We start from the raw sequence: 27500 nt of genomic DNA, 5'->3' as shown, positions 1-27500 counted from the left end.
ATAGTAGAGTAGAGTAGTAGTAGTGTAGATAGTAGTAGTAGTAGTATAGTAGAAAGAGAAGAGAAGAGAGGAGAAGAGAGAGGAGGAGAGAAGGAGAAGAGAGGAGAAGGAGAGAGGAGGAGAGAGGAGAGGAGAGAGAGGAGAGGAGAAGGAGGAGGAGGAGGAAGAGAGGAGAAGGAGAAGAAGAGAAGAGAAGAGGAAGGAGAAGAGAGAAGAGAAGAAGAGAAGAAGAAGAGAAGAAGAAGAAGAAGAAGAAGAGAAGAAGAAGAAGAGAAGAAGAGAAGAAGAAGAAAGAGAAGAGAAGAAGAAGAAGAAGAAGAAGAAGAAGAAGAAGAAGAAGAGAAGAAGAAGAAGAAGAAGAGAGAGAAGAGAAAGAAAGAAGAAGAAGAAGAAGAGAAGGAAGGGAAGAAGAAGAAGAAGAGAAGAGAAGAGAAGAGAGAGAAGAAGAAGAAGAAGAAGAGAAGAAGAGAAGAAGAGAAGAAGGAAGAAGAAGAAGTAAGAGAGAAGAAGAAGAGAAGGAAAGAGAAGGAGAAGAGAAGAGAGAAGAGAGAAGAGAAGAGAAGAGAAGAGAAGGAAGAGAAGAAGAGAAGAGAAGGAAGAGAGAAGGAAAGAAGAAGAAGAGAAGAGAAGAGAAAGAAGAGAGAAGAGAGAGAGAAGAAGGAAGAGAAGAGAAGAGAAGAAGAAGGAGAAGAGAAGAGAAGAAGAAGAAGAGAAGGAGAAGAGAGAAGAAGAAGAAGAAGAAAGAAGAGAAGAGAGAAGAGAGAAGAAGAAAGAGAAGAGAAGAGAAGAGAAGAAGAAGGAAGAAAAGAGAGAAGGAGAAGAGAGGAAAGAGAAGAGAAGAGAAGGAGAAGAAGAAAGAAAGAAGGAAAGAAGAAGAGAGAGAAGAGAAGAGAAGAAGAAGAGAAAGAAAGGAAGAGAAGAAGAAGGAAGAAGAAGAAGAAGAAGAAGAGAAGAGAGAAGAGAAGAAGAGAGAAGAAGAAGAAGAAGAAGAAGAAGAAGAAGAAGAAGAAGAAGAAAGAAGAAGAAGAAGAAGAAGAAGAAGAAGAAGAGAAGAAGAAGAGAAGAAAAGAAGAGAGAGAAGAAGAAGAAGAAGAAGAAGAAGAAGAAGAAAGAAGAGAAGAAGAGAAAGAAGAAGAAGAAGAAGAAGAAAGAAGAAGAAGAAGAAGAAGAAGAAGAAGAGAGAAGAAGAAGAAGAAGAAGAAGAAGAAGAAGAAGAAGAAGAAGAAGAAGAAGAGAAGAAGAAGAAGAAGAAGAAGAAGAAGAAGAAGAAGAAGAAGAAGAAGAAGAAGAAGAAGAAGAAAGAAGAAGAAGAAGAAGAAGAAGAAGAAGAAGAAGAAGAAGAAGAAAGAAGAAGAAAGAAGAAGAAGAAGAAGAAGAAGAAGAAGAAGAAGAAGAAGAAGAAGAGAAGAAGAAGAAGAAGAAGAGAAGAAGAAGAAGAAAAAGAGAAGAAGAGAAGAAGAAAAGAAGAAGAAGAGAAGAAGAAGAAGAAGAAGAAGAAGAGAAGAAGAAGAAGAAGAAGAAGAAGAAGAAGAAGAAGAAGAGAAGAAGAAGAAGAAGAAGAAGAAGAAGAAGAAGAAGAAGAAGAAGAAGAAAGAAGAAGAAGAAGAAGAAGAAGAAGAAGAGAAGAAGAAGAAGAAGAAGAAGAAGAGAAGAAGAGAAGAAAGAAGAAGAAGAAGAAGAAGAAGAAAGAAGAAGAAAGAAAGAGAAGAAAGAAGAAAGAAGGAAGAAAGAAGAGAGAGAAGAAGAAGAGAAGAAGAAAAGAAGAAGAAGGAAGAAGAAGAAGAAGAAGAAGAAGAAGAAGAAAGAAGAAGAAGAAGAAGAAAAGAAGGAAAGAAGAAGAAGAGAGAAGAAGAGAAGAAGAAGAAGAAGAAGAGAAGAAGAAGAAGAAGGAAGAAGGAAGAGAAGAAGAGAAGAAGAAGAAGAAGAAGAAGAAGAAGAAGAAGAAGAAGAAGAAGAAGAAGAAGAAGAAGAAGAAGAAGAAGAACGATTTTCTTGTTTCGTGTAATAAGTTGAACCCCCGGTGAGGTGCGTTAGTTTTCTAACCAACATCGAGTACCACAGCAATTATTTAATGTAAACAAACACATTCAACCTTACCTGATATACCCAGGATAAAGCCGCCCAACCTAGACATAATAATCGTACATGCGATACCTTTAAACAGGAAAGCCAAGGCTGAACCTAGAACAAATTATTGGCTCATGTCAGTGTGGATACTTGTACTTATTTATCTCGTTGAGTGATTCGATTACTTCCCGACTCTATATCAGAATGAGCTATTTATGATACAAATAGAATTAACTCAAAATATACACGGGCGATTTATCTATAGATAGTTCGAAGATGATGTCACTCAGGTCTTTGTTATTGTTTTTTTGCCATCCGCGTTTATGAGTAATGCTCACTGAACTGTATTAACCAGACTATAAACGTTCATGGATACACACAGTTTTGTGTGTTGGTCTGTTATACCTCCGGATGGCAATGTTAAGAGCTTCTTAGCCAAGCGCACACTATCTATAAAATGTTTTATCTCTGTCGACTGAGGGGAATGAAGTTCTTTCTTAGAAATGACGCAAATGTGACTAGTCGCCTCAAAACGTTGTCATGGCTTTGTGAACATAGAATGTTTCAATTGAATTTCCAGCCTAAGTTATAACATTAAATATAGAATGTGACCCACCGTCTCAAAGCGGTATTATGTCTGGATAAAGTTGGTGATGGAAAATAAAATCAAAGCCAAGAAAAAGAAACGTGGGGTTAATTTGTGCGGCTATGTGGTATATGCACTCGCTATCGGATTGGAAGGTCCTGGGTTCGAGCCTCGCTCGGCGTATAGTTGAGTCCTTAGAAAAGGCTCTTTACTCACATTCTCTCACCGTACTCAGGTTAAATTGAGTATCTGGCCGCTAACAGCGTTGTCTTGTGTCCGAACAAAAAATGTAATATCGCCTAAAAGGCATCATCTCCCGTCCTTCATGCTAAAGGTTGCTGTTGGCCAGGGACCCCCTGTAAAGCGCTTTGAGCACGTTTAGTGGATATTGACCTATATAAAGCTAGATTTTTAAAAAAAACAAAACAAATTATATTCGATATTGTGGAGAATAGATACAATTTATTCCTGTGCAAAAAAAAATAAAAAATAAAATAAATATAACTCCAACAAACTCACTGTTTCTACATCTTGTCATTTCAAGTCTATATTCAGGTCTTAAGTTCCAATTGATCCATCCCACCCTGCGTGTGCATATAAGCGGAACGCAATTGGATTCAATAGTATGATGTCACGTCGCCCAGCAACGCGGCCATCGTAGTTCTAAACAAAGAAAATCGGTACTTTTTATTCTTCATGCTTGCTAGAACTTTTCATATGTCTTGTGATCAGAATGTATCAAAAGTCAAAACGTGATCAGATTTATAATGGTTTTTTTCCCCACTGGATACGCTTTTCTGCTCGTCGGAGAAATATTTCATAAGGGCGTCCGCCATTGTTCCGATAGTTTAGAGCCAGTTACTAAGTTACCATGCGTCATGACTGTTGAAGCCTATTATGGGCCTAGTATAACATTGTTGTAATGGACAACAATTTGCATCATTTTTTTTTAGATTCCCATAACAACAATGAGCCCATGATTAATTGAGTTATTAGACCTGCAAATAAATACGCGTCGATTCCAACATAATACCGTTTTGAGAGATGGGTAACAAATACGTGTTTTTACTGAAGAAGGTTGATTTTTTGTGTCTTACATGTCAAAAAATAATCCTTTTTATTGTCATTGTAATGGTGGTCACGATAGTCCAGTTGGTAGAGCACTCGCTTCACAATCAAAGGAACCGAGATAGATCCCGGGTTTAGTCCAGATTGCTTTCTTTCCACCCAGGACTGATTGGGCAGATGGGTCTGTTAGATTTGGTGGAAAGTACTTTGCGATAGACTAGCGTCCTATCCAAGCTCTAGAAACCGGGATAAAAGTCCGGACCCATGTCCCTAATGGCTGCTTTCTAATCATCTTGACTGTGAAGTCAATTTTCGTTATCTTGTCCATTTTGATACGATGTCATATTAATGTTTTTAAAAAAAATTAGCGTTAAATTTGAGCTTTTATATAGATAGAACGAAGATGACGTCAATCAAGTCTTTGTTATTGTTTTTGCCATCCACGTTTATGAGTACTTCTCACTAAATTGTATGAACCAGACTATAAAAGTTTAAGGTTACACATGGTTTTGTGTGTTGGTCCGTTATACTTCCGGATGGCAATGTTATGAGCTTCTTAGCCAAGCGCATACTATCTATAGACCAATATCCACTAAACGTGCTCAAAGCGCTTTACAAGGGGCCAAAAGCAACATTTAACATGTAGGACGTGACACGACTCCTGTTAGGTAATATTTCAAATTTTTTTTGGACATAGACAACACTGTTAACGGCCAGGTACTCATTTTAAACCTGAGTACGGTACAGAATGTTATTAAAGACTCTTTTCCAAGGACTCAACGATGCGCCGAGCGTGACTCGAACCAAAGGACTTTCCGATCCGAAAGCGAGTGTCATACCACTAACCGCACATTTGTAGATATTTTTTCTTGTTTCATGAAGTACTCAGCTTTAATTTTACATTTTGATTCTTATTTCTTTATACCATCGTATTCTAAGTGCATGGAATTACTCCAGTCTTCAAATGACAAGTTATCTACCCCTTGGAAATAAATAAAGAGAATTTTGTCTTATTCTATTATATAATATTTTATATGACCAGTTTCGATAAACGAAAGCAGTTATACGTCCACCAATTTACCACAAAATCTTCCACTCTATGCCATTTTGTAATTTGCATAATTATCACGTATAAGCTAATCGTACCACGCATTGTAATTTGCATAATTATCACGTATAAGCTAATCGTACCACGCATTGTAATTTGCATAATTATCACGTGTACGCTAATCGTACCACGCATTGAACGAGAGGCTGACAGTCCTGTCTTACTCTAGAAAAAAAACCCACATTTTAAAATTTGGCCAGAAAACTCGTCCTTCGATAAACGAAAGCAGTTATGGGCTAGTCTGAATATACATTGTTGGAATGGGTGAGAATTGTGTAAGTTTGGGAGTATTTCCATTTTAACAACGAGACTATAGCAAATTGGGTTATTGCACATGTAAACATTAGCACGTAGATTTCCCCTACAGAAACTCTGAGTTATCCAAGAAGTCCAAAATGGGGGATTCTGGCGGTTAAACAATTTAGGAATGCTGATAATGATCTCCACCTGGTGACCTTTCAAAATAACCTCGCAACTCCTCTGATTTACTGTTATAACTTCTCATCTGCCTATTGGTCTTTTACTTGAGCTTTAGCGCTTCTTAAAATTGAGCTTTATATAGCGCAATATCCACTAAATGTGCTCAAAGTGCTTTACAAGGGGTCCCTGGTCAACAGCAACATTTAACATGTCTGAAGGGACATGACAGGCGATATTACAACTTTTCGGACAAAGACAACGCTGTTAACGGCCAGGTACTCATTTTACACCTGAGTACGGTAAGAGAATGTGAGTAAATAGTCTTTTCCAAGGACCCAACTATGCGCCGAGCCCGAGGCTCGAACCCAGGACCTTCCGAGTGGCATACCACTAGACCACATAGCCGCACGTTTCTTAAATAGCTGTTACGTGATTACCATTATTATTACTATTACTATTACTAAGTTCATTTAGCTTCTGGTTGGTTGTTGAATAATAATATGTTTACGTCTTACGTCTTCTCCGCAGAATGTTTCATCATTTGTTATCTACAATAAATCGAATTGAGATCTAAACGAAGGAATTATCATTCTTTCTTCACTATCATACCAAAATTATATGAACTTGTGTCCACTTTTCTATTTAATAAACAAACACGAATTATTTGTTTCTAGCATGCCTAATGTATCGCCATTTATCTAGTTATATGTTTGAAGTAATGGGCATGATCTATATTACCTTTCCATGTGCTCGAGGTCATTGGTCACATTGGAATATGTGCTCAAAGTGACCCATATAGTGAAAAGTGTTCACAGTTTTTGAAATATCTAACATCAAGATTGGTCATTTTGTTCAGCTTGACACATGGGTATGTTTACAACTTTCATAAATAAAACATCGTGTTTACATTTCTGAAGAAACGTCCAATCTTTGCTCGTCAACAAATCATGTGTTTGATTACTTGGTTGGACGAAAGCATGAATACAGATCGCTCCCATTGCAAAGGCGGTTCTAACATTGCGTCTTCGATCCAAATTCACGTATTCCTCGCGACGTTTAAATATCGAGTTTACAAACTTCAAAATCTTTGTGCGGCTATGTGGTCTAGTGATATGACACTCGCTTTCGGATCAGAAGATCCTGGGTTCGAGCCTTGCGCTCGGCGCATAGTTGAGTCCTTGGAAAAGGCTCTTTACTCACACTCTCTCACCGTACTCAGGTGTAAAATGAGTACCTGGCCGTTAACAACGTTGTCTTTGTCCCAAAAATTGTAATATCGCCTAACAGGCGTCATTTACCGTCCTACATGTTAAATTTTGCTGTTGACCAGGGACCCATTGTAAAGCCCTTTGCGCACATTTAGTCGATATTGCACTATATAAAGCTCAATTTAAAAAAAAAAATCTTTCTGGATCTCGGAATCTTCCTTTAATCCCCAGCTTCACTCATGAAGATTTTGACGGGAACAAAAACATTAAGTTGAAAATTCATCAGAGATCAACATATAAACTCTGTAAATCAATCAAAAGTGGGTGCAGATGTAACTTGTTTCAATCTGTGATGGTTCTGGGGTAACATGAGAATTTCATGAGATCTTTGGTGGATGTCAGGGGAATGAAACTGTCCTTGTGGGAAGACCTAGATGTTCGTGTCGGTGTTTGGATATCAGAATTTGAAATAGCCACCTGTTTGTTTCTCATCTTATAACGGCATGGTCAGGCGTGCTGTTTTCCTCCTAATTTTGTCGACCTCCATTCTAGTTGATCAATCGTGCTGCTCACACTTGATGTTTTCTCATAATTTCCTGTAACAAAACGAGCGGCTTGTCTCTGTATTGCCTCCAGTTTATCAACAATGTGTTTGTGTGTGGGTCCCACACAGTGCATGCTTATTTTGTTGTCTAACTATTGACTTGTAAGCGATGGATTTAAGGATTGTTGATTTAATATATAAATATCTCTAAGGAAATCCAGGGTCCTGTTTTCTTTTGTTGTGATGTTGTTGATATTGATGCTGCTCCCATCTTAAGTCTGATTTTATAGATGGTATGAGCTTGGCTAGGAAATTCACAACTTGCCATCCGGAAATATAACGGATCAAAATACAAAATTATGTGTAACTTTAAACCTTTATAGTCTGGTTAATACAGTTTAGTGGAAATTACTCATAAATATGGATGGCAAAAAAAAAGAATAAATAACAAAGACCTGAGTGACGTCAAATGCGTTCTATCTATAGTTATTCCAAATTATTTGGCTGATGCTATGTGCTCTATGGTGTAGTTGTATAGCTCGTGATCGGATGCAATGGAAGATATCTTTCTGGAGATGGAAACCTGCTTGTTTAGAATGGAATTCTTTTGTGCACAATACGTACACCAATTCAATTTACCACAAAATCTTCCACTCTATGACATTTTGTAATTTGCATAATTATCACGTATAAGCTAATCGTATCACGCATTGAGCGAGAGGCTGAACAGTCCTGTCTTACTCTAGAAAAAAACCCACATTTTAAATTTGGCCAGAAAACTCGTCCTTCAAATATCGATCGATTTAAATGACCCTGATCTTGGCAGAAAACTCTCAAACCTGGGACTTCGCGAAGTCCCAGGTTTGAGAGTTTTCTGCCAAGTTGAGGGTCATTTAAATCGATCGATATTTGAAGGACGAGTTTTCTGGCCAAATTTTAAAATATGGGTTTTTCCAGATTAGAGTGGTGTGGGTCTCAGAGGCTGTCTGGTCGTCTCACAATGCAGGGATTACAGTATAAAAAATACAAACTTGAACATCAATATAGAACAATATCCCCGAAACGTGCGCAAAGAGTTTTACATAGGTCCCTAGCCAACACCAAAACATGACATTATAAGGAAGAGACATGACGTCTGTTAAGAGATATTACAATTGCATTTTGTTTCCAATGAAGAAAAAAACGTAGCCAGGAAATTCATTTTAACCCCAAGTACGGTGAGAGACTGTGAATAAGGAGCCATTTTCCAAGGACTTCAATAATGGGTTCTTTCAGAGCGGGGCTCGAACCTTGGACCTTCCGATCAAAAGGCTAATGTCAAACCAACACTAGACCTGTGTCACAAACTGTCAAAATGTTTTAAAGAATTTTGTTTTAATCATTCAACGATAATGTGTACTTGTATCCTCTGAAAAGAAATCCTAAATGTTGAATATATAGGGTGAGAAATATTAAATAGAACTTATTAGAGCGCTTTACCCCGTCTTATCAGGCACCAAGCGCTTATAGATATTATGCGCTTGGCTAAGAAACTCACAACATTGCCATCCGGAAGTATAACGGACCAACACACACAAAACTATGTGTAACCTTGAACTTTTACTAGTCTGGTTAATACAGTTTAGTGAGAATTACTCATAAACGCGGATGGCAAAAAAAAATAACGAAGACCTGGCTGACGTCAATTTCATACTATCTGTTCCGATAGACAGCTGATAACGGTGGTATCGGGAAGGATCGTGTTTAACGCCTGAGTGCAGGAAATGTGATTAAAGTAAAGAGACCCAACTATTCACCGCCCCCCTGGTGATGGTGGGACTCGAACCACTGATTTACATGTCCGAAGGCGAGTGCCATTCCACGCGACCACAAAGCCACACATTATTCTAGATTCTTGGCATAAGTACACTCATCACACAAGGGCATCTGAATTAACGGATTCGATTATTTTCTTGATTTCGTTGGTGAAACCAGACTGAGAGCTTAATCCTCTTACTTGGGCTAAGTCCCGGAACACATCCAGGTCAATTTTTGAATGAGGTACTCTTCTCTCTCTCTCTCTCTCTCTCTCTCTCTCTCTCTCTCTCTCTCTCTCTCTCTCTCTCTCTCTCTTTCTGACATTAAACAGTACTGTAGAAGTTAAAAAATAATAATTATACTTGAAATGTTTATAAAAAGCTCCGTTTATCAAAACGTTGAGCACTATTAATTCATGGTTTTTGCTTTTATAATTTATATATATATATATATATATATAATATATATATATATGTTGTGTGTGTGGTGTGTGTGTGTGTGTGTGAGAGAGAGAGAGAGAGTGTGTGTGTTTATGTTATAAGTCCGGCTTTGTGAGCTTTTGGTATGCCACTATCTTCTGGCCAGTCGATCCTTTGTTTGAGTCCAGGTTTTGCTGCGAGCGGCGCAATGTTGAGTCATTCAAGACGGTTATTTTTTAAAATACATATAACAATTAAGGGTTCAATAGACCAATTATTGGCCTTTAAACACCCTGTAAAGATACATAAAATTGACATTGTCAACACATGTGAATAAAAACCATAACGTTGAATTGAAATAGAAAGAGATGCCTGAAATTGGATTGTGGAGAAATGGAGAAAAATCTTTTTTTTTTTTAAAAGGAAAGAAAAATTCACAATACTCTTCAACAGTCGTAACGTAACGTCACTTCCTTCCTAATGACGCATGGTAACTTAGTAACACTGGCTATAAACTATCGGAACAATGGCGGACGCCCGTATGAAATTTCCCCGGCGAGCACAAAAGCTTATCCTGAGGGGAAAAAAACCCCATAAATTTGATCATGTTTTGACTTTTACTCATTCTGATCACAAGGCATATAAAAAGAGCTAGTCAGCATGAAGAATAAAAAGTAATGATTTTCTTTGTTTAGAACCAAGATGGCCGCCGTTGCCGGGCGGTGTGACATCAGACTACTGAATCCAATTCCCTGGCCATACAAAGGTGTAGAATTAGTACCTGTTGGATAACACAGCTGTGACAATCGGTATAATGTCAGGTTAATTACAATTACGGTCAAAACATACAAGAACAGCTGCCAACATGCACAATGGGGGCTCCAAGAATTACCAAAATGCCCAAAGTACAACCAAGCACCACAAGATGCAAACCATCTCGTACTAGATTGCCCAGAGACAAAACTGGAAGGGGGATTTGAAACCATCAACAAATGTGATGATGACTTCCGAACCTGAATTGATACCTTGAACATAGAAGTGTAGCCGAACGATACTACTACTAATTACAATTAATTCGATAACCCGATAACCATCAGTAATCAGCTAGCTATAATATTGTTACACATAGATACTGGTAATAAGCTTCTGAGCGAAATTGAAACTTTTAAAGTTAGTTGTACTACATTTTATGAGGAATGTACCATAATTTTTATTTTTATTTGCTTTTTTTAAGGCTGGGTATGTAACTGTTTACTATAATTGTGTCAAGAAAAAGAAGAAGAAGAAGAAGAAGAAGAAGAAGAAGAAGAAGAAGAAGAAGAAGAAGAAGAAGAAGAAGAAGAAGAAGAAGAAGAAGAAGAAGAAAGAAAAGAAGAAGAAAAGAAGAAGAACAAGAAGAAGAAGAAAAGAAAAGAAGAAGAAGAAACAAGAACAAGAAGAAGAACAAGAAGAACAAGAAGAAGAAAGAACAAGAACAGAAGAAGAAGAAAGAAGAAAAGAAGAACAAGAACAAGAAGAACAAGAACAAGAAAAGAAGAACAAGAAAGAAGAAGAAGAAAGAAAAGAAGAAGAAGAAGAAGAAGAAGAAGAAGAAGAAGAAGAAGAAGAAGAAGAAGAAGAAAGAAGAAGAAGAAGAAGAAGAAGAAGAAGAAGAAGAAGAAGAAGAAGAAGAAGAAGAAGAAGAAGAACAAGAACAAGAAGATCAAGAAGAAGAAGAAGAACTACAATAACAACAGCATAGATAACAAAAAAAATGATCGGGTCCCATCTCCCATTAATGTATATATATATATATATATCATCATCATCAAGTGCCAGGCCTGTTGCAGACATCGGCGATCATGTCCCTCCTACCATAATGTATATCTATAGGAAAACAATGACTTGAGGACAAGAACGAGACCAATTGAAAACAATAGGAATACGATGATTGCGTGACTAGGACCAATACGTTGTATGGGGCAGCAGGAAATAATTATTTGGTCATGGCATTCCAGGATATATTTGTCCCACTTCCGTTGAGAATTGGCCCCATTTTTTTATCATTCTTATGACTAATAATAATAATAATAATAATAATAATAATAATAATAATAATAATAATAATAATAATAATAATAATAATAATAATAATATATCTTTCTTGTCCCCAAAAAAGTGTCAATATGTCATTTGGTTACACATTTATAACAATACAATATTGACATAGACACACTCACACAAGATGCACACTCGTAACATAGTAGTTATCGTTAAAAAAACTACTATTCTCAGAATCCTGGGGTCCTTAATTGCTCAATCGGTTGAGCACTTGCTTCACAAGGGAAAGGGACCGCGTAGTCGAAAAAAATAATCTATGCGCCCCCCCCCCCCCCCCCCCCCCTGTCCGCCCAGCGGTCATTGCATACCGGTTCTGTTAGATCTGGCAGAAATTACTTTGCGATAGACTAGTGTCCTATCCAAAGGATAGCAAGCAATCATTATTGTCCGTTTCACGCTATAGAAGCCGGGATAGACCCGTGTTCATGGGCTTAATTTAATGTCTCTGAATGACTTCCCAGTATCCGGTACAACCGGTGTGCACTTATTTGCAGGTGTGATAATCAAACTCGTTGTACCAGTCTCATGATTGCATTGTAAAATACTCTCACACCAACACAACATACTGTCCTTTACAATTATGTCAAATCAATCCCATAATTTGACTGTTTGACTGTCAGACCTAAAATATCTACACGCAAGGCAGTCAGTCTCACAAACTAAGCTCAAATATAAAATATTTAGTACAAAAATACTATTCGACACTAAGAAATTTCATTGACAGAGCTGGAGCAATAAGGAATCTAATTGAGTACTTACTCAATTGTCTGACCTGCAAATATAGATACATCTAATTGAGTACTCACTCAGTTTTCTGACCTGCAAATATAGGTACATCTAATTGAGTACTCACTCAGTTTTCTGACCTGCAAATATAGATACATCTAATTGTGTACTCACTCAATGTTCTGACCTGCAAATATAGATACATCTAATTGAGTACTCACTCAATGTTCTGACCTGCAAATATAGATACATCTAATTGAGTGCTCACTCAATTTTCTGACCTGCAAATAGAGATACATCTAATTGAGTACTCACTCAATTAGATGTATCTATATTTGCAGGTCAGAAAACCAAAATCTATCACGGGCTTGAATTAACACTGCTGCCATGCACAATATATTTGCCGTTGGTTTGAGCTTGATCTATTTAAATAACAAAAATGAGTTCCAAACAATTTGTGGCAAATAGTCTAAAGATAGTATTATGTTTGGAAAAAACAACAACTATATGCTTAAAATCGAAGCCATGCAATACAATTAATGTATTGCTGGATTGCTCAGTTGATAATTCTTCTTCCCTTCGCCGACCTCTCTCTCTCTCTCTCTCTCTCTCTCTCTGCATCTCTCTCTCTCTCTCTCTCTCTCCCTCTGTGCGTGTGTGTGTGTGTGTGTGTGTCTATCTCTCTCTTTCTCTCTCCTCTGTGCGCGCGCGTGTGTGTATGTGTGTCTATCTCTCTCTTTCTCTCTCTCTGCATCTCTCTCTCTATTTCTCTCTCTCTCTCTCTCTCTCTCTCTCTCTCCCTCCCTCCCTCCCTCTGTGCGCGCGTGTGTGTGTATGTATGTCTATCTCTCTCTCTCTGCATCTCTCTCTGCATCTCTCTCTCTCTCTCCCTCTCTCTCTCTCTCTCTCTCTCTCTCTCTCTCTCTCTCTGCCTGACAACGGGTGTCGTTTCAATTGGATCCAGGGTTGGCCTCCTAACGTGATATTAGTGTTATTCTCTGTATTCATCCGGTACTTTTATTCCGCATCACTATTTATATGCGTGCCACACTTCTTTTGAATTCAATGAGGATGGTCTGACAATCAATCTCAAATGTCCTCATTTAGATTGTGTATGTGACATAGATTAAAGTTTCCTTCATCTAGTTCCTTCTCAATAACATATCGACGCAGTGGGTCACATTTACAAATAAATAGGTCACGGGTTGTACTAGCTTTTCAGGTACAAACAATACAAGACAAAAATGAGGCCATTTCTAGCTGTGACCTACTAATAAAGCTCAATGTCCGATTTGACCTACAAAACAACAAGATTCACACGAGTTCAAGCCTCTTTCCAGGGACTATGATTGAAAGATCTCGGGGACGGGCTTAGGTCTTTCAATGATTTTCTCTATCCCAGAGTATCATCTCAGATCAACTCAATATTAAGAGTTCGTCTGATGTGAAACAACATTGACGAATTCCAAAAATATTAAAAGTTATAGGGATCGAAGTGGCCGAGTGGTTTAGGCATTGCACTGTGACCCGGAAGGTCCCGGGATCGAGCCCCGCTTCAGGCACTTTCGTTGTTTTCCTTGAGCAAGATTATTAACCCCCAATTTGCTCACTTGGACAACATGGGTGATTCCTGTTGAGATCTTCTTTGATGAATTATCTATATTCCTTCGTTGAATGCCTAAGCGATGATATCTTATGATATCGTGCATAATTTATTTAGATTATTAAAGGTTATACGTGACTCTCGTCTCAAAGCGGTACTTTGTCGTGGTGAACCTGATCAGGAAAAGTGACTTTAAAGTGAAAATGATCAGGGATGTGAGATTATATTATCATAAGATTCTTGAAGTCTCGCATTGGAACATTCAAAAGAATCCCACAACGCCGCATTCTGAGCGACCTTAAAAAATTGAGCTTTATATAGCGCAATATCCACTAAATGTGCTCAAAGCACTTTACAAGGGTTCCCTGCTGGTCAACAGCAACATTTAACATGGAGGACGGGACACGACGCCTGTTAGGCGATATTACAATTTTTCGGACAAAGACAACGCTGTAAAACGGCCAGGTACTCATTTTACACCCGAGTCCGGTGAGAGAATGTGAGTAAAGGGCCTTTTCCAAGGACTCAACTATGCGACGAGCGCGAGGCACGAACCCAGGACCTTCCGATCCGAAAGCGAGTGTCATACCACGAGACCACATTACCTGGCCGTGAGAGGGACGCATGCATTCGACGCCATCCAAACTCCATTAAAACTTTATCAGTAAGGTCGCCGCAAAATATTTATTCTCTGTTGTCTTCTGTCACTTTTCTGCTCACTTCATTTTCTGCTATCATCAACAAAAGTGCCTGCTCCACTCACGTTTCAGAGTACGATATACGACATTAGCCATTTCCTGTCTATCGTTCGTTCTTGAAGACGTCTTGTTGACGGAATTCCAGCGATAGTTCCGGTTCTAGACAGACGGAAATCATCCAAATGTCTTCAACGAAGGGGCTTTCACTTGTATGAAATGTTCTTTTTATTATGGTTGTTACGAAATAAACAAATTCGTGAAGTGGTTTGGCATTTGCAGGATTCAAAACACGTTTTAGAGGATGAGAGCTGCGATATGTCTGAGTCAATAAGACATTGAATAAACTAAATAACTGAATAGATATGAACAGTTATGTAGCAAATTTTCACGGAATTATCATGTTTATTGCGCTTTATTATGCTTTATTTATTTCTCAGCTTGCCAAATGTAACCATATTCCCATTTCATACAGTACCAGGCGCCGGTTAGGTGTACTTTTCGTACTGCTTATGGTTAGCTGAGATGATTGGGATAAAGTGTGTAAAGTGCTTTTATTCGGTCACTGAACACGCTAAAATTTGCTTGATTTTTATGACAAGATAAGACAATGTACCGCTGAGCCACCGAGTCTCACAACTAACGGAGAACCCCTGTGTTCGAGTATCGCTGTCGACACAAAATCCTTCCTCAGCCCACAACATAAACAGAGTGCTAAGACTACACTGAATAAAAGCAGAGATTCGAATCAGTGATAAGTAACTATTTTCCTTTTTTCGAGGTTGTTGATATTATTGCTATGATATTATTTGAAGCGTTTACTTTGTCTTAAGACATAATATCAAAGACTGCATACCTCTTCCCGAATCATGTGAACACAACCGATTTAGAAACACTCAAACGAAGAATTGTGCGGCAATGTGGTCTCGTGGTATGACACTCGCTTTCGGATCGGAAGGTCCTGGGTTCGTGCCTAGCGCTCGGCACATAGTTGACTCCTTGGAATATGCTCTTTACTCACATTCTCTCACCGTACTCAGGTGTAAAATGAGTACCTAGCCGTTAACAGCGTTGTCTTTGTCCGAAAAAGTGTAATATCGCCTATCAGGCGTCATTTCTCGTCCTAAATGTTAAATGTTGCTGTTGACCAGGGACCATTGTAAAGCGCTTTGAGCACATTTAGTGTATATTGCGCTATATAAAGCTCAATTTTGTTTTTTAAAGAATCAAAATTCTTCAGCCTAAACACCAACAATGGCTGTCATATTCAAGAACTCTCTCCGCCCTCGAATACAAATTAATACTAAGAATTGAGTCGACTTTGGGTAACAGTCAGATTCAAATTTAGAATTTTAATTAATTACCCTACGTAACAGAAATTGAGTATCTACACACAGCGAAACAATTAGGATAATACGTATTATTGAGTCATAGACCTGAAGTATAATAAACAAACTGATATCACATTGAAACATGGGTCTAATGGCACTGAACGAATACGGGTTATTTTAATCGATCACGTTGAGATTTATTGAATCAAATCAGTATGATGTGAGAGTGGTTTGAATTGAATTCAATAGTCTGATGTCACGTCGCCTAGCAACGGCGGCCATCGTGGTTCTAAACAAAGAAAATCGGTACTTTTATTCTGCACGCTGGCTAGAACTTTTCATATGTCTTGTGATCAAAATGTATAAAAGTCAAAACATGATCATATTTATAATGTTTTTCTCCTCTGGATACACTTTTATGCTCGTCGGAGAAATATTTCACAAGGGCGTCCGCCATTGTTCCGATAGTTTAGAGCCAGTTACTAAGTTACCATGGGTCAATACGAGGGAAATGACGATACGACTGTTGAAGCGTATTTGGATAATACGTAATATAGAGTAATAAACCTAAAGTATAATAAGCAAACTGATATCGCATCGCATTGAAACATGGGTCTTATAATGGCTCTGAAGGACTACTTAAGGGTCATTTTAATTGACCGCTTAGAGATTAATTGAATCAAAATAGTATTAAAATAAAACCAAAAAACTTAAATTGAGCTTTATATAGAGCAATATCCACTAAATGTGCTCAAATCGCTTTAAAAGGGGTCCCTGGTCAACAGCAACATTTAACATGTAGGACGGGACATGACGCCTGTTAGGCGATATTACAATTTTTTGGACAAAGACACGCTGTTAACGGCCAGGTACTCATTTTACACCTGAGTATGGTGAGAGAGTGTGAGCAAAGAGCCTTTTCCAAAGACTCAACTATGCGCCGAGCACGAGGCTCGAAACCAGGACCTTCCGATCCGAAAGCGAGTGTCATACCACTAGACCACATAGCCGCACAATCAAAATATTATGATGCGGGTGTGGTTTGAATTCTGAAACTGAAATTTGAATCACGAAGATGAAATTTCGCTTAAATTTACACGTATCGTTAGTAAACATTAGATATATCTTTTTAAAAGAATTAAAAGGTAAATCCTCCTCACATTCTTTTATTAGTTTCATTCTAACATAACTATTTAGACCTCTGTATCATTCTAACAGAAAGCCATTTTAAGAGGATGGGTGACATAATTTGAGGTGAGAGTTTTTCTAACCAAATTATTTTTTAAATGGCTCCTGTCAGATTGTGTTGATAGCGTGCGTAGTGATAGACAGAATGTGTAGAACACCTCATCACCTTGTCACAGATTCTATAGTCCTCTGAAAAAAAACACGTTAATTTGTCAACATTTTGCCAGAACGCCCGTCTTTCAAATAATGATCAATAGGATTCATTAGTCTAATCTCGCGTCCGCCCAGCAACTAGCAGTTTGGTTCTAAACACAGAAAATCTGTTCTTTTTATTCTTCATGCTGGCTAGAACTTTTTCAAATGTCATGTGATCAGAATGTAAAAAAGTCAAAACATTATACGATTTATAATGTTTTTCTCCTTTGGATACTCTTTTATGCTCGTCGGCCATTGTTCCGTTAGTTAAGAACCAGTTACTAAGTTACTATGCATCACTACGAGGGAGTGACGTCACGACTGTTGAAGCCTATTACAAGGACCATCATTTTGTCAAAAACTCTACGCCTTAAACCCACAATTGGATTCAGTAGTCTGATGCACGCCTCCCGGCAACGGCGGCCATCTTGGTTCTAAACAAAGAAAATCATTACTTTTTATTCTTCATGCTGGCTAGAACTTTTCATATGTCTTTTGACCAGAATGTGTAAAAGTCAAAACATGATCAAATTTATGGGTCTTTTTTCCTCTGGATTCCCTTTTATGCTCGCCGGAGAAATATTTCATACGGAGGCCGCCATTGTTCCGATTGTTTAGAGCCAGTGTTACTAAGTTACCATGCGTCATTAGGAAGGAAGTGACGTTATGACTATTGAATCCTATTCATAAACCATTAAACCACAAAGCCTCAAGTCCCAGGCCTGAGAGTTCTTGACAAGATGAGTAGATTTGATGAGGGTCGTTTTCATTGAGCGTGGCGATATTTGAAACACGAGTTTTATTTGGCGAATGTTTCAAAAATGTTTTTTTTTTTTCGAAATGTAGTGATATTGGTGACGAGATTGGTTTATTATTATCCGTGCCAATGTCCAAGGGCTTACAATATGTCTCTTAATCTTGTGCGCCTATGTGGTCTAGTGGTATGACACTCGCTTTCGGATCGGAAGGTCCTGGGTTCGAGCCTCGCTCGACGCATAGTATAGTCCTTGGAAAAGGCTCTTTACTCATATTTTCTCACCGTACTCGGGTGGAAAATGAGTACCTGGCCGTTAACAGCGTTGTCTTTGTCCGAAAAATTGTAATATCGCCTAACAAGCGGCATGTCCCGTCCTACATGTTAAATGTTGCTGTTGACCAGGGACCCCTTGTAAAGCGCATTGAGCACATTTAGTGGATATTGCGCTATATAAAAGCTCAATCAATTGTTCAATTATTTAATCTCAGACCGTGTAAATTGATTTTATGATTCTTCTGACATTCTGTATGTGGTTTACGTCAAATTAATCACAAATTTCTGGTTGGTAAAACAGTAACGAAAGATAAACTTGAGATTTTATATAAAATGTAATAAACAAAAATGAATATAAAAACTCCAAAAAAATAACAAAATACCAAACACTGAGCGTTTCAGGCTCTAAACCATTCAATATCCGGCTGGCGAAATGTGAGCTTTTTGGCCAAACGAACAGCATTAATACGTTGCTCCTAACTTGGGACTATTAGTAACGCGTTTTTAACACATAAAAACCAAAGGATTTACTATAGAGCTATACTATGCAATAGACGTGTTCAAAGCACTTTACAGGGGATCCATAATAACAGCAACATTATTCCTGTAGGACGAGAATTCATAACGTGAATTAAAACAATTAAATAATGCAATTTTTTAAAATTTGATTTTCAAGAACGGAATAAGTATTAATTATAGAAGATCGCTTGTCAAGGGTTAAACTTCCATCAGAAGTATAAGACAAAACAACTTGTTACATGACTTATGTAGTTATACAGTTAGTGAACAATCACAACGCGGATGGCAAAAATAACAAGACTGGTGAGTCATTGCATACTTCTATACAAGTATATACAAGTATACTCTATACAAATTCTCTAACTGTTTCTAATCAAATCTCGCAGGAAAGGGTTCGTAAAAAAGGATGGAGTACGCCTTCTAATCGAGGCTTATCATTCATCGATTTTACCCATCTATTTCTAGTACACTTTTAACCCTATAACTGCTGAAATCGGGTTAAATTTATTTTGGCCAGAAAACGCTCATTGCATGCGACCTAGAAAAAAGTTCATAGTAAAACTTTTCAATCAAACTTCAGATTTTTGAAACACGTTTGACGTACGTAAAAAGTCTTTAGATTAAAGTCTTATTAGAGTAACGTTTATTAGAGTACAAATCTTATTAGAGTAAAAAGTTTTATGAGTAAAATTATTAGAGTAAAGTCTTATTAGAGTACAAGTCTTATTAGATAAAGTCTTATTAGAGTAAAAGCTTATTAGTTAAAACGTCTTCTAGAGTAAGTCTTTGGAAATCTTTTAGTAAAAGCTCTAGAGTTCAAGTTTTATTATAGTAAATTTATTCACTGCAATTTGACTCTTCTTCTTAATCGCAAACGACTTGGCGTGCAATACACTAGACAAATCACTTGTTGAATTCGAGATTTTTTCCTTCTGACCCCTGCCCTAGCCATCCAAAACGTCATTGAATAGCTGAATCAAGTTTGGAAGAAATTACTTTGCGATTTGCCTATCGTCTTTTCCAAAGGGTAGCAAGCAACTGATACTGTCCGTTTCACCCTATATATAGAAACCGGGATAAACTACGCCGCCATGTGCCTAAAGTCTGTGAAGGGCTACTTATTATATTCATTTCTGTTTCATACTTTACACGCTAACAGTTCAGATGCACTTTGGATTGGTGTCGAATTAATGCGATAAAAAAATTATTTCATTTTTCAAAAGCCTGAGAATCATGTGAGAGAGTGAGTGAACACAATCGTATTTGATAGGCACCCACGACTACGGAATTAATTATACATCCTGATACTCAAGTCTGATCAAATCAATTGGTTCTTTCTCGGCTATTTCGTTTGTCTGTTGGGTCTTTCTTGGGGGTGGGTGGGGGGTGTTGGGGTGGATGGGGGGGGGGGGTGGGAGGGGGAGGTAGATTTTCTGGTTTTCTAAATTTCTTGTCTTTGGCTTCTTGTAATTTATTTTTCGTATCGATTAGGGTAGAAATAGATTTTAATGATCAAACGGGCACTTCCAGCATCTTGGCATTTGGTGTTTATTTGAATTCTTAAAGAAGAAGAAGAAGAAGAAGAAGAAGAAGAAGAAGAAGAAGAAGAAGAAGAAGAAGAAGAAGAGAGAAGAAGAAGAGAAGAAGAAGAAGAAGAAGAGAAGAGACAGAAGAAGAAGAAGAAGAAGAAGAAGAAGAAGAAGAAGAAAGAAGAAGAAGAAGAGAAGAGAAGAATAGAGAAGAAAAGGAGAGAAGAAGAAGAGAGGAAGAGAAGGAGAGAAAGGATATACTCCTCATAAACTAGTGGAAATGTATTCGGATTTGATAGACGCCACCCACGGCTATGGAATAAATTAGACATCATACTGATCGTCTGATAACATCATTCGGTGCTTAGTCGAGTATTTTTGTTTGTTTGCTTGGCGAGGGTGGGGGTGAAGAATTTATGGTTTTCCAACATTCTTGTCTTGGTTTCTTTTCTATTTTCATCGATATTGATAAAAAACTGATTTTAATAATCAAATCTTGATATTTGGTGTTTAAACAAATTTTTCAAGAAGAAGAAGAATAAGAATAAGAAGAAACAGGATAAACTTCACACAAACCAGTGCAAATGCATTGGGATTAATTTCATAAGCTGTGTCTTTTGTCTTTTCGGCTTAATCCCTTCGATAAGGATGAATTCATGATTAGCAATATAAATACAACAATGAAACAAGTCGTACTTCAATTTCATCGATAGCTGCTTCTGACGCACATTAAGGCTTGCTTAAAGCTGTTTATAATGGAGGGACAGATTAAAGATGTACATCTGTGACACATTATGTCAAAACGGCATCGTGTCGAGATGATATTGATGCTGGAAATAGAATTTCCATTCAATGAATTTACATTATATGAATATTTGCAAAAATTGTTGTTTTTTTTCATCTTATACAGGAAAATAGATTCATCTTGGCTATAAAGCCAAAATTGCATATTTATCATCCTATTTACATTGAGAAAGTGCGTTCAATTGCAATTTATGCCAATCTAGTAAATTAATGTACAAAAATAAATATAACAACTTCACACTCACTCACTCTATCCCATGACCGGTTTGTCGTCGGGGGGACTCTCAGGATGCAGACTTCACGACTCGACGCCACTCTTCACGGTCTTGGGCCTTCCTCATTAGATTGTTCCACATCAATCCTGTCCAATCTTTAATATTATCCTGCCACACTTTCCTCTGTCTTCCTCTTCATCAGCAGCCTTTTACTGTGCCCTGCAATATTGTCTTGCATAAGCTTTTGTGTCTTACGAGGTGAACAAACTAAGACAATTTCCTTCTCTTTACCATTGCAAATAGTGGTTCTTGCCTTCCTGCCAGTTCTTTTACTTCGTCCAGAACACTTACATTGGTCCTATGCTCCAAGTAACAACTTTAAAAAAGAACAAAATAGCAAAAATGGAAAGTCGGGCACAAAACCCTTCTTCAGCGAATAACAAAAAAAAAAAAACAACAGTAAACCGTAAATCCATCACTTTAGATCTAGACAGACGGTTTAATGATTATAAATCACTTAAAATGTCACTCAACTTGTCATAATGTCTTAAACCTGGGACGTCAGACAAATGGTCAGTGGCGTGGCATGCTTCCAGTATAAGGTGGTGCCAGAATCAGAAGAAAATGATATGAAACATGCTAGATTTGTAAATACAAAAAAAAAAGAAAAAAAAACTTACTGAAATATGTCAGAATACTGAAATCCGTTTTTAAAAGATGGATGTAGGACCAGGCACCAAATCAACCAATATAGCCACGCCCCTGCGAATGTAGGGATCTCTAGCCGTAAACAATCGGACGGCTACAGTGACCTTAGCAATGGTCATTCCTACTTCCGCTCTGCCTCGTCCTGGGCTCATATAAAAGCCAAAGGAACCTCTCGACTGTCTCTCATTCTCATTCAATAGCCTAATATAACTTCAATGTACCACTACCGCCTAATTCAGGGTAAGCTATATTTTTATACTTTAACTTTATCTATTTAATATCTAGTTTTAACTTAGTAATTTCGTGATCACCGGCCATCTGGACCCATCCTGGCCATGGAGTCCTACAGCCAGAATACCGAGTTCTGGTGTCGTGAATAGATTTTTACATCTCATTCACGATGAGAAAATAAAATAAATAAATAATATGCCCGAGGCATGAATCTCCACCGAAGTGGGCAGTTCCCGATTTACTAAGTACACATACCTAGATTTTGATTATCCGTTAGGAACGTTGTAGATTCAAATGGTCAAAGAGAGAGAGTAAGCGGTGACTGCCGCTTATATACGGTGGCCAACAAGATATGACGTCACAATCACAAACGGAACATCATGACAACAACTCACAACAGCCTCGATCGAGATACTACACACCAACACACAAACACACAACATAAAAGGGCATACTGTTCCCTACATTCCTCCCCCTTCTAAAACAAACCTCATTCTCCAGTTTGACATCCTATAACGAAAAAAAAAAGACTTCTTACCTTATGAGGCGTTGCTCCAATTGAGCCATAAAACAGGGGAAATAACAACAAACAATAAATCTCCCTTCCCGGGGGCTTGAAAACTTGAAATAAAAATCCACAAAACATTACTGAAAATATCCCTATCAGAACATAGTACTTATGAAAGTTGGACCAAAATTAATAAAAGATAACATGTTAGGAGGGATGTAATATTTTAAATTTAATTGGGAACATAAGCAATCAAAATTGTAAGACAATATCAGTGTGGTTGCTTCCTGCACTTGTAAATGGGTGGATATGTCTCATTTTTTCTTTAAAACAATGCAGCTGAAAATTGAGCTTATTTAGTATTTACATTATTGCTAACAGGATAGGGGAGCTCTTTATTAATTGATTGACAAGATGATGATGACCAGGGATAATGTCAGAATTTTTTTTTTTTTTTTTTTTTTTTAAAGCATAGTCGGAACCATGTCCGTTACCAATTCATGTTAATGTCTATAATACAGGTCCTGCCACAAGGTGGTATCCATCATCATTTTGAAGCTTATGCTTCTGACTCACCTGATCGAGGTAGTAAAATACCTTCTGATGTATAGCCATAATTCCCTCCCTCGCCTGACTGAGGTGAATTCTCAGGTGTTCATGTTATCAGTTCATTAGGGGTACCACTACCCTGGTTTCCTGGCCCACATGGTCATCATGGTACCCTCATGGGTTCTTTCTCACATCTTGGCTTATTCTGATTCCATCATGTTGGGTCGGGTTCTTAAGCCATGATCAGATGGGCCTCTGGGTAGCTCTCTCCCTTCCTCGCCTGTGATTCCGAGGGGTACCATCCCTGGTATCATCAGGTCTCTGGGTTCAGGGGGGCTTACACCAGGTATCATCAAGCCTGTGATTCTGAGGGGTTCCAACCTTGGTATCATCAGGTCTTGGGTTCAGGGCACTTTTTTCAGCTGTCATCAAACCTGTGATTGCTTGGGGTGTCATCAGGCTCCCTGTGCATGGTGTCTGCTCCAGGTGTCTCTAGTAGTCCCTTGTGCCCTTGAGTCATCATGATGTGAGAAGTTTCTTAGTGGGGAGGTGAAACCTCTACCCTTTGATGGGGAGGTGAGGCGTCACCTCTACCATTCTCCTTCAGCCTTTGGTTCGAGTCCAGTATCATCAGGCTGAGCTTCCCTGGTATTTTCTTTGGAATTGAACCCCTTCATCACTGTCACTGCCATGTTGACAGTGGTGGCATCGACTCGTTGCTATTCTGCTCAGTTGATACAGACCGTGATGTTGCTCCAGACAGTCAAACATACTTTGTTGTTTCTTTCCAGGGTCTGGGTTTTTCTTTTTGTACATAGCAACAGAAATGAGTCATGACAGAGTTGGAGGCTTCTTGATTGACCATTCTTCTTAAAGCTTGTTTCTGTTTTTTACACATAACACTGCACCGAGGATTAAATCTGCAATGATGCTGGCAGGACTGATCAGGATGGCATTCAGTTATAAAACGTTTTTAATTTTTAATTTCTGTCTTCAAGGTGCACTTTTTGCCTCTTCTAATTCCATAGTCGAATTTCATCTTTTCAACTCTGTCCTGGGAAAGCTTGGAGTGCCAGTTCCCACAGTCTGTCTGTGTAGTCCAGAACATCCTCCTTCTCGGCCTGGATGGTACTGTTGAATTGTATCAATGCTGCATGTTGCAGTTGTTGGCCGCCAAATCTATTCCTTAAAGCCCCATATGCTTCCTCAATATTTATGAAGACTGTTGATTGGTGGATACGCGATAGGTAATCCGCGGCTTTTCCCTCCAATGTTAAGTTTAAGAAATACAGTTGATCACGAAGGTGCTGGATATCATGATACTTCAAAAAATTTTGGAAACTATATACGAATGTGTCCCATCTTCCAGTTCCATCAAACGATATTGATCTTGGTAGCTGCACTCTGGATGGGGGAAGCATGTATGAGTATTCATTTGGCATCTCATAGTTGGGCTTGTTATCAGGGTTGCGGGATGCAAACGGGACGTCACGATATGGCAACTGTCTTGCTTCGTCTCTCCACTTCTGACGTTCGTTGTACATATCAATCACATTTTGGACATCACCGTACATCGGGGGCATCCTTCCTGATGGCATCGTATGCGCTGTCCTACTTTGCCTTACTGGATCTCTTCTACTCCTTTGCTCCTCTCTCATGTGCATTGGTGCTATATCTTCCTCTGAGAAGTGGAGGTAGGGATCCCTCTTGCGAATATTCACCGGGTCATAACCTTAACCTTGGAGATCCCCCTTAAAGGGATCCTGACCAAGTTTACCCCCCTGTGAAAAAGGCACCCCTTCTTGATCGGACAGCGGAAAGGTTGCTCGGCGTGACATGCTTGGTGAGTCGTGAAACTCTTCACGTGGGAAAAGTCTCATATCGCCATTTTGATTTACACCTGAAGCATCATTCGCCTTTCCTCGCGACTTATCAGTAGCAACCATTTCGGGTTGCGAAACGGCTCGTCGAGCGAGGTTTTTTTTGGTTCGAACGGTTCACCCCGCAGGTCTACGTTACTGCTACTCAAGTTATCCAACGGGCATGATTTATCCGGGGTACCAGCCTGGGAAGCTGCGGCAGCTGGTTCCTCAGGATTTACCCAAGCACCGGTAGACGGAACCGCAAAATCAAAAAGATCTAACATTTTGATGTTAGCAACCTTATCTTCCAAATCGTCTCTAGTTAGAAAACCCTTCTGAGCACGCAGGTCTAACACTTTGCGAGCCAGTGACTTGCTGATCAATGAAGATCTGGCAAGATCTTTGGATGAGATTGAGTTGATCATGATTTTTGAATCCATTTTAAATGAACTGAACAATATGAATAGATTTTGTCTCAGTGAAACTGCTCACATGGATTGAAACTAGGCCATAGCCAACTTTATGACAATTTAGGGTTTTCTATTCTTGTCATATTAGATTGGGGTATGTAGACAATTTGGTGACTGGGACAGGTAATTTGTGAGCTAAATGTCCCACATATTGGACGGAAAGAGTTTCAGGGAAACGTCCAATAATTAATAGGGGTAGTTAGGAGCATGTAAGTGAAGATGAACGCTTCTGTCTGGTGAGACCCAACTAGCCGCCTGTGTAGCTTGGTCAGCTAGTTAGATTTATCACTTACAACTTAGTCTAGTTAGTCTACCTGAGTTGAGTCCAGTTACTGTTGACTTTAAAACTAGAGATAGAGGTAATTGACCAGCAATCTGGGAGCCATGCAATGCATAGGAATAGTACTCCAGATGTCAGTCCTTGAGACTCTAGTCTCATGCATAAAAGATAAGCACCCTACCCTGTATGCATGGTGGGTCTTGATTAAACTCAGTTTAGACAGATTTCGACTTCTGTTGTAATCTTCTGGTATTAACACTTACAGCTTAGAGACTAGTCAGCTAGTCAACCTGAGTTGAGTCCAGTTACTGTTGACTTTAAAACTAGAGATAGAGGTAATTGACCAGCAATCTGGGAGCCATGCAATGCATAGGAATAGTACTCCAGAAAGCAGTCATTGAGACTCTAGTCTCATGCATAAAAGATAAGCACCCTACCCTGTATGCATGGTAGGTCATGATTTAAACTCAGGAGTTTAGACATCGACTTCGCCTTCTGATGGATATGTTTTCCAGAGTATGGATGTAAAGAGTTCAGATAAACATCCTATACTTAATAGGGGTTGTTAGGAACATGTAAATGAAGATGAACGCTACTGTCTGGTGAGACAAAACTAGCAGCCTGTGTAGGTTGTTCAGCTAGTTAAGTGATTTATCACTTACAACTTAGTCTAGTTAGTCTACCTGAGTTGAGTCCAGTTACTGTTGACTTAAGAACTAGAGATAGAGCTGATTGACCAGCAATCTGGGAGCCATGCAATGCATAGGAATAGTACTCCAGATGTCAGTCCTTGAGACTCTAGTCTCATGCATAAAAGATAAGCACCCTACCCTGTATGCATGGTGGGTCTTGATTAACTCAGTTTAGACATAGACTTCGACCTCTGTTGTAATCTTCTGGTGTTATCACTTACAGCTTAGAGACTAGTTAGCTAGTCTACCTGAGTTGAGTCCAGTTACTGTTGACTTAAGAACTAGAGATAGAGGTAATTGACCAGCAATCTGGGAGCCATGCAATGCATAGGAATAGTACTCCAGAAAGCAGTCATTGAGACTCTAGTCTCATGCATAAAAGATAAGCACCCTACCCTGTATGCATGGTGGGTCTTGATTAACTCAGTTTAGACATAGACTTCGACCTCTGTTGTAATTTCTGGTGTTATCACTTACAGCTTAGAGACTAGTTAGCTAGTCTACCTGAGTTGAGTCCAGTTACTGTTGACTTAAGAACTAGAGATAGAGGTAATTGACCAGCAATCTGGGAGCCATGCAATGCATAGGAATAGTACTCCAGATAGCAGTCATTGAGACTCTAGTCTCATGCATAAAAGATAAGCACCCTACTCTGTATGCATGGTAGGTCATGATTTATTAAACTCAGGAGTTTAGACATCGACTACGACTTCTTGTGTAAGTAAAAACACCATGACACCTATTTTATGAGTGGTTCACCAGATCAGCAGATAGTTATAAGGAATAATGCATAGTAGGTCTCATCTCCTAGTCATTTAAAGCATTTCCAAATAACAATTCAATGAAAATGGGAAAGTTACTCACCAATATTTTGTTCCTTTTTTGTAGAGTGAAAATCTCTCTAAATATTATCGTAGTTAAATCACTGAAATACTGATAATTAGTTGAGAATTGCCGACCCCTAAAACGGCGAATAGCTGCAGAAATAGCAGTTAAGACCTCTCTGGTTGGGTAGCATCCACCAACTCCCATGTAATCCAGAGGAAAA

The 27500-nt window shown here is 38.6% G+C and overlaps 1 protein-coding gene across 2 annotated transcripts in view; it reads left to right on the top strand.

The window, feature by feature from the left end:
- The window catches only part of LOC144971260 (QRFP-like peptide receptor), a 191031-nt gene that overhangs the window by 42230 nt on the left and 121301 nt on the right, over nt 1-27500 (top strand). The window contains exon 1 of one of the 2 annotated variants that reach the window (XM_078911857.1): nt 21495-22100. The exons of the other annotated variant lie outside the window; for it this stretch is intronic. The gene's annotated coding sequence lies outside the window, so the exon portion shown is untranslated. Of the gene's footprint in view, nt 1-21494; nt 22101-27500 lie in introns of those variants that run through there. 2 annotated transcript variants of the gene reach the window in all.

Source organism: Berghia stephanieae, chromosome 1, assembly GCF_034508935.2.
Source record: "Berghia stephanieae isolate SIO BIC M18660-M18661 chromosome 1, UCSD_Bste_1.3, whole genome shotgun sequence".
Lineage (NCBI taxonomy): Eukaryota > Metazoa > Mollusca > Gastropoda > Nudibranchia > Aeolidiidae > Berghia > Berghia stephanieae.
Note: the sequence above shows the minus strand (reverse complement) of the source record. Positions and strands in the feature narration are given on the sequence as shown.